The 6,959-nt window shown below is 37.0% G+C and overlaps 1 pseudogene; it reads left to right on the top strand.

The window, feature by feature from the left end:
• The first annotated feature begins 292 nt into the window (after positions 1-292).
• Positions 293-411, top strand: LOC128636995 (uncharacterized; annotated as a pseudogene).
• The last annotated feature ends 6,548 nt before the right edge of the window (positions 412-6,959 follow it).

Genomic DNA, 6,959 nt, shown 5'->3' with positions numbered 1-6,959 from the left:
CTTAGATTAGCAAGCATATGTAAAAATTGGCATCTAGAAATGACATCTAAAAATGACACCTTAACATACACGCTAAAATGGCTTTATTATGACAGATAAGGGAATGTTTTAACAACATTCCAACTACTATCCAATGAAATTGAGCCTATTATACACACCCCTGCCCCATACAATAGAAACCAAGCACCTACTGAGATTATACCCAATAGAAACAGCTGAAAAACGGCTTGGAGATGACAGTAAACTCTCTTTCTGATCAGATCATGATGAGAAATAGGGCTAATACAGAAATGTCTACAGCCACACTGCCTTGAATGCACCTGATCCCGTCCGATCTTGGAAGTTAAGCAGGGCCAGGCCTGGTCAGTACCTGGATGGGAGACCGCCTGGGAACACCAGGTGTGGTAGGAAATTTTTTTAAATAATAGGTATGAAGTCATAACTAAAAAGGCTGGGTTTGTATATATATTTTTCCAAATCTGGAACACTGTATTCTAACATAGGAATTTTTGTATTTTCTCTGAATAAAAATGATCAGATGCAGACAGAGCTTGACAAAATAAGGATACCATCTAAATGTATTATAATGGATTTTTTAATCACAAATTTTTAAACTATAAACTGTATATTTTAAACACACATTTAAGGTCAGTAAAACAGGAAGTGCTTAACAAACACTTCCTGTTCCACAATTTTATGGCCAGCAATCAGTCTGGTATAAAAAGACCACTACTAACACCATAAAACCAGTCTTGATAAAGGTCTCTTTGTGACCGAAACGCGTTGACTGGTAATCACAATTTCATTTTCTATTGATCTAAAAACAATCTACACCATCATATCTTTCTTTTACAGAAGGATCATCCAGGGATTATAACAAAATATTTGCCAAGAAGATAGAATTTTGGGTTGGAAAATGGCTAGCAAGTACTGACACTGCTATTCAGTATAAAACCCTTGGCTAGCAAGTACTGACACTGCTATTCAGTATAAAACACTTGGAAAATCACCATAACTATTGCTGTTAGGATTCACAACACTTTAAGGATTATTGTTTTTTCTTAAAGAGACACACTACTTATTATAATTTATTGTTGGATTATTTTTTCTATTAAGTTTTCACTGTTGGACTATTTTTTGGACTATTATTTACATTTATATAAGTTACTATTGGAACACACCACAATGTTTTTGTAAATTTTTGGTTTTTTCATTTTTCACAATCTTTGTTCTTAATTCACGTTTTTTGAAGATCAACCTATTTTTTGACCATTAATAACTTTTGTACACTAATTTTTGCACACAACTTTTTTGATACACATTCTTTACATTGGCTTATTGCTATCACAATATTTTTTACTTGACAATGCGTATGTGGTAAACACACAGTTAAAGGTCTTACTCAGAGCCTTACACATTAGTCACTATTGGCAATATTTAGTATTGCATAGAATCAAGAACATTATTGGTTAGATAATATTATATAACTGACTAATATATTTCACCTATTATGTGTATGTGGTAAACACAAAGTTGAATTTTTGTTGTGAGCCTTATACTTAATTTGGAATTTTTTAGGAATATTTTTTAAGAGCATTATTTGCACAATTTTAAATGCCATATCTGCTATTTAACTATTTGTTTTAACTATTCATTTAGCTATTATTGCTGTACAAATTTGTGTATGTGTATATGGTAAACACAAAGTTGAATTTCTGTTGTGAGCCTTATACTAAATTTGGAATTTTTTATGAATATTTTTAAGAGCAATGTTTGCACAATTTTAAATGCTATATCCGTTACATAACTATTTGTTTTAACTATTCATTTAGCTATTATTGTTGTATAAATTTGATTGTTTATACATGGATCCATGTTTTTAACTTATTTGTGTACTCAATAAATTGTTTATTGTAATCGTTTGACAATATTGCATTAGGTCCAGACCCAGCCTTCGTATAGTTGGCGCTTTGGTATACCTTATTAGTTTCATCTTTCCATTTTGACAACTAGGTGTCAAATTATCAAAGCCAGAGGTCTTATTTAGTAGGCGCTAGGTGTACTCCACTATCAATAAGTACACTGTTAATTCAATTCTCCCTATTAAACATATTTGCCTAGATTTAGAGTTCTGCGGTATCCGTCAAAAGCAGCGTTAAGGGGTCCTAACGCTGCTTTTGGCCGCCCTCTGGTATTTAGAGTCGTGTAGGTAAGGATCTAATGCTCACTTTCAAGCCACGACTTTTCCATACCGCAGATCCCCTTACGCCAATTGCATATCCTATCTTTTCAATGGGATCTTCATAAGACTCCACCCGCAGAAAAAAGTCAGTAGTTAAGAGCTTTCTGGGCTAACGCCGGTTTATAAAGCTCTTAACTACTGTGCTCTAAAGTACACTAACACCCATAAACTACCTATGTACCCCTAAACCGAGGTCCCCCCACATCGCAGCCACTATAATACATTTTTTAACCCCTAATCTGCCGACCGCACACCGCCGCCACCTACATTATCCCTATGAACCCCTAATTTGCTGCCCCTAACATCTCCGACACCTACATAATATTTATTAACCCCTAATCTGCCCCCCCAACGTCACCGCTACCTACCTACACTTATTAACCCCTAATCTGCCGACCGGACCTCGCCGCTACTCTAATAAATGTATTAACCCCTAAACCTAAGTCTAACCCTAACCCTAACACCCCCCTAAGTTAAATATAATTTTAATCTAACAAAATAAATTAAATATTATTAACTAAAGTATTCCTATTTAAAAATAAATACTTACCTGTAAAATAAACCCTAATATAGCTACAATATAACGAATAATTATATTGTAGCTATTTTAGGATTTATATTTATTTTACAGGCAACTTTGTATTTATTTTAACTAGGTGCAATAGCTATTAAATAGTTATTTACTATTTAATAGCTACCTAGTTAAAATAATTACAAAATGACCTGTAAAATAAATCCTAACCTAAGTTACAATTAAACCTAACACTACACTATCAATAAATAAATTAAATAAATTAACTACAAGTACCTACAATTAAATACAATTAAATAAACTAAACTAAATTACAAAAAAAACAAACACTAAACAAACACTAAATTACACTAAATTACAAAAAATAAAAAAAGATTACAAGAATATTAGGCTAATTACACCTACTCTAAGCCCCCTAATAAAATAACAAAGCCCCCCAAAATAAAAAAGATTCCTTACCCTAATCTAAATTACAAAATTTAACAGCTCTATTACCAGCCCTTAAAAGGGCTTTTTGCGTGCCCCAAAGTAATCAGCTCTTTTGCCTGTAAAAAAACCCACAATACCACCCCCCCAACATTAAAACCCAGCTCTCTGATCACAAGGATGGAGACAAGCTCAGATTCCAGCTCTCTGATCACAAGGATGGAGTCAAACTCAGATTCCAGCTATCTGATCACAAGGTTGGAGACAAGCTCAGATCCCAGCTCTCTGATCACAAGGATGGAGTCAAACTCAGATTCCAGCTATCTGATCACAAGGTTGGAGACAAGCTCAGATTCCAGCTCTCTGATCACAAGGATGGAGTCAAACTCAGATTCCAGCTATCTGATCACAAGGTTGGAGACAAGCTCAGATTCCAGCTCACAAAAAATGGAGAAAAGCTTAGATTCCAGCTCTCTGATCACAAGGATTGAGTCATGCTCAGATTCCAGCTCTCTGATCACAAGCATGGAGACAAGCTTAGATTCCAGCTCTCTGATCACAAGGATGGAGAGGAGCTCAGATTACAGCTCTCTGAAGCAATATCTGATGAAAGAGTTTAATCCCAGGCTTCTCCTAGACAAATATTGCTCCCATAATTCTCACAAGGATCTTTTTGAAGAATTAACTTTAGGTCCATTGAGACTACTGTACAATGAGATGTCTACAGATAAGCTGCTATATATATTTAGCTGATATATATATATATATATATATATCTGGCGCTGCTGCAGTCCATACTGTCAGGGTTTTTTCCATGTTGTGTTTGCCATGTGCTGCTGGCAGCCATTTTACTCACCTCTCTTCCTGACTATGGTGCATTGTGGGGGATGCTGCTCATTTCCTGCATTTCCTTTTATGGCCAGACTGGTGTGCATCATCCGTGTGAGACAGGATGCAGTCTCAGAATTGTGATGTCATCACTTATTACTTAAAGGGCCTCTGTTCAGTATGCTTTGCCTTTGCGTTGTCTCAGACCTGTTAGTGAGAGTTCCTGTGTATTACCTGGATGCTTGATGTCCTTCCTGGTTCCTGATCCCTGGCTTGTTCCTGACTCTGCTGTTTTCCTTGTTCCTGATTCCGGCTCATCTGACTATTCGCTTTGGCTCCTGACTCGGCTCGTCTGACTACCAGGTCTGGTTTTGACTCCTGGCTAGTTATTTGATTTATGGACTTTTTATTATTTTTTGCTATTAATAAAGGTGTGATTATTTTTGCACTTCTTGTCTCAGTCTGATTCCTGGCACCCTGACTCATGATTTGTACAGCATGATAACTGGGGTACAGATAATGCAGCACAGAATTATATAATAATAATGCAAGTAAATAAGTATTTTTTTAGAATTTTTAAAATGTCAAATATATGGTAAGAACAAATCTTTTATTTCTAGTTACAACAATAAAAACACTTAGGTAAAATGAGAATGGGACCCTTTTAAAGGGGAGAGCATTTCTCTCTAGGACTACAAGCAAATGATTCCAGCAGCTGGACAAAGCATCATGGGTATCTGCTTTCTGTGCTGGCTTTTTTTGGTTATGTCAGCGCAGAGTCCCAGGTGGTCCTCCCACAAGTGTGAATTAGCACGACCTTACTGCTATCTCAATAGGTAGTCAATGTGTCTAAATGCTGTACAAATCATAGTAACATAGTAAATGAGGTTGAAAAAAGGCCGAAGTCCATCAAGTTCAACCTATACAAATCTAATATACTTACAAAAAAGCTCTAGTTGAGCTTAAATTAATCCCATTAAAAGATGACCCTTTTAACACACACAGTCATATCCATGAATTCTGTTTCTAGCCAGAAATGTATCCAACCCATGTTTAAATGTATCTAAGGTATTGACATTCACTACCTACTTTGGTAAGGAGTTCCACAATGTTATTGCTCTTACAGTTAAAAAATGTTTCCGTTGCAAGAGATTTAATCTCCTTTCCTCCAACCTTAAATTGTGACCTCTTGGAATAAAATTGTGACCTCTTGGAATAAACAGAGCTCCTGCCATCTCTGTATATCGACCTTTAATATATTTATATAAAGTAATCATGTCACATCTGAAGGGCTTTTTTTCTACAGAAAATGAACACACCAATGCTCCTCTATCAATCTCAGATACCCCAATACCTGTATCTCTCTCCTGCAAAGCTCTAGTCTCTGGTATCTAAAATACAGTGGCCACTGAGCTACAAATTCACAAACAATCAGTTATCTGTTTCCAGAAATACCTCCCTCTTATCCTACAGCACAAAGGGCTCTGATCAGCACATAAATAAGATGCACAAACAGCAAAGCTCTGACTTTAATCTTCTTATATCACATTGTCTTCTAACACAAGCACCACCCCCCCCCCCCCCACTGCATCATCCCACCCACCCTTCTTTAGTCTGCTTCTATAGAAAGTAACAGTCACCTGCATATTGCACACCTAAGGCTATTATAATACTATATACACATATAATCTTCTTATATCACATTGTCTTCTAACACAAGCACCATCTCCCCCCCCCCACCCACTGCATCATCCCACCCACCCTTCTTTAGTCTGCTTCTATAGAAAGTAACAGTCACCTGCATATTGCACACCTAAGGCTATTATAATACTATATACACATATAATCTTCTTATATCACATTGTCTTCTAACACAAGCACCATCTCCCCCCCCCCCACTGCATCATCCCACCCACCCTTCTTTAGTCTGCTTCTATAGAAAGTAACAGTCACCTGCATATTGCACACCTAAGGCTATTATAATACTATATACACATATAATCTTCTTATATCACATTGCTGTCTAACACAAGCACCATCTCCCCCCCCCCACTGCATCATCCCACCCACCCTTCTTTAGTCTGCTTCTATAGAAAGTAACAGTCACCTGCATATTGTACACCTAAGGCTATTATAATACTATATACACATATAATCTTCTTATATCACATTGTCGTCTAACACAAGCACCATCTCCCCCCCCCCACCCCACTGCATCATCCCACCCACCCTTCTTTAGTCTGCTTCTATAGAAAGTAACAGTCACCTGCATATTGCACACCTAAGGCTATTATAATACTATATACACATATAATCTTCTTATATCACATTGTCTTCTAACACAAGCACCATCTCCCCCCCACCCCACTGCATCATCCCACCCACCCTTCTTTAGTCTGCTTCTATAGAAAGTAACAGTCACCTGCATATTGCACACCTAAGGCTATTATAATACTATATACACATATAATCTTCTTATATCACATTGTCTTCTAACACAAGCACCATCCCCCCCCCCACCCCACTGCATCATCCCACCCACCCTTCTTTAGTCTGCTTCTATAGAAAGTAAAAGTCACCTGCATATTGCACACCTAAGGCTATTATAATACTATATACACATATAATCTTCTTATATCACATTGCTGTCTAACACAAGCACCATCTCCCCCCCCCCACTGCATCATCCCACCCACCCTTCTTTAGTCTGCTTCTATAGAAAGTAACAGTCACCTGCATATTGCACACCTAAGGCTATTATAATACTATATACACATATAATCTTCTTATATCACATTGTCGTCTAACACAAGCACCATCTCCCCCCCCCCCCCACTGCATCATCCCACCCACCCTTCTTTAGTCTGCTTCTATAGAAAGTAACAGTCACCTGCATATTGCACACCTAAGGCTATTATAATACTATATACA

The sequence above is a fragment of the Bombina bombina genome, chromosome 7 (assembly GCF_027579735.1).
Source record: "Bombina bombina isolate aBomBom1 chromosome 7, aBomBom1.pri, whole genome shotgun sequence".
NCBI classification, from domain to species: domain Eukaryota; kingdom Metazoa; phylum Chordata; class Amphibia; order Anura; family Bombinatoridae; genus Bombina; species Bombina bombina.
Note: the sequence above shows the minus strand (reverse complement) of the source record. Positions and strands in the feature narration are given on the sequence as shown.